General features: G+C 39.0%; 1 long non-coding RNA gene across 1 annotated transcript in view; it reads right to left on the reverse strand.

The window, feature by feature from the left end:
* Positions 1-255: 255 nt before the first annotated feature.
* LOC119809659 overlaps positions 256-1,615 on the reverse strand; it is a 62,563-nt gene continuing 61,203 nt past the window's right edge. Inside the window, exon 5 of the long non-coding RNA XR_005284664.1 lies at positions 256-355. This is a non-coding gene — a long non-coding RNA (uncharacterized LOC119809659). The remainder of the gene's footprint in view (positions 356-1,615) is intronic.

The following is a 1,615-nucleotide window of genomic DNA, read 5'->3' on the forward strand; positions in this document are numbered from 1 at the left end:
AATTGGGGATCATTTGGAGGGTGATGTGGAAACCTAGTGCAGTGGAAATTCTTGGAATCTCCAAGAGTGACCCTAACAAAGACGCCTAGTAATGGAGGATATGGACCCTGAACCAGCCATCTGCTATAACCAAGCAAGGCTTCCAGCCATAGTACTGGGACATCAATGCATACACAAAACCTCTGACCTACAATCTGTCCTGTGTGCAAGATATGCTGGGGTAATGGTGGAACCGAATTTGTAGGACTGCCCAATAATGTTTGGTCCAACTTGAGGTTCATGCCAGGAGAGAGAGAGAACCCAAACCTGACACTGCCTGGATGGCCAAGAACCAGGAGCTGGAGAGCTCAGAAACCTAGTATAGAGCAAAACATGAGTGGTAAAATATTAAAAATTAAAGTCAATGAAATTCTGCTATATTCATAGATCAGTGCTTAACCCAATTTCATCAGAGACATCATTCAGCAACTGATAGAAGCAGATGCAGAAACCCACAGTCAAATGCTAGTAAAACCAGGGCAACCACACAGAAAAGGAGGAAGAAGGACTGTAGGTTCCACAGAAGTCAAGGACACCATGAGGTTATGGCCCACAGAATCAACGAAGTAGAACTCAGAGGCTCACAGAGACTGAAGTAACAATCACTGGCCGTGTATGGGTTTGAGCTAGGTCCTCAGCATATATATTACAGTGGTGAGGCTTGGTGTTCTTGTGGGACTGCCAACAGTGAGAATACAGGGTGTCTTTGACTCCTTTGCCTGCTCTTCGGACCTTTTTTATCCTACTGGGTTGCCTCATTAAGACTTGATATGAAGATTTATGCATATTTTATCTTGCTAAGCCTCATTTGGTTGATATCCCTAGAAGTTCTGCTCTTTTTTAAGGGAAATGAGGAGCAGTGGAACTCTGGGATGGGGGGAGGTGACTGAGAGAAGTAGAGGGGAAAGTGTGACTGGGATGTAACCTGTGACAGAAGAATAATTGTTTCCAAGTTAGCAATATTCCAGAAGATTTTACATTACATGTGACATGGTCTGAGTTCTAAACCAAAATAAGTAATTGCTCAATATCTTCTTGTTAAATTTTTCAAATAGATTTTTTTTCATACAATGTATTCTGATTATGGTTTCCCTTCCCCTGATTCCTCCCAAATCCTCCCTAACTCCTCACCCACCAAAATCCACCCCCTTTCTTTCTCTCTCTCTCATTAGAAAACAAACAAGCATCTAAAAAGTAATAATAAAAATAAAATCAGATTATGAAAAAGCAAACAAAAAAAGAACCAAGAAAAAGGTACAAGAAACACATGCAGGTACAATCTGAATATTCAAATAAAAGCCCATAAAAACAAAATCAGAAACCATAAGATATAAGAACTTCTTTTCCATTCTCAGAATGTTACTAACAATAATAACCAAATAACTTAATAACCAGCTATTTACAAAATAAAGCATAAATGCCATAACTAATCAAGGCTATTAATATTCTTTTCAGAAGAATGACAAGGTAGATAAGTTTTCAAGACTCATATTTCCTATTCTGGGGGAAACCCAGTTTAAATTGGAAAGAAAGAAAATGTGTAGGTGATGTAATTTGTACCTCTGTTCATAATCTA

This window comes from Arvicola amphibius, chromosome 3 (genome assembly GCF_903992535.2).
Source record: "Arvicola amphibius chromosome 3, mArvAmp1.2, whole genome shotgun sequence".
Lineage (NCBI taxonomy): Eukaryota > Metazoa > Chordata > Mammalia > Rodentia > Cricetidae > Arvicola > Arvicola amphibius.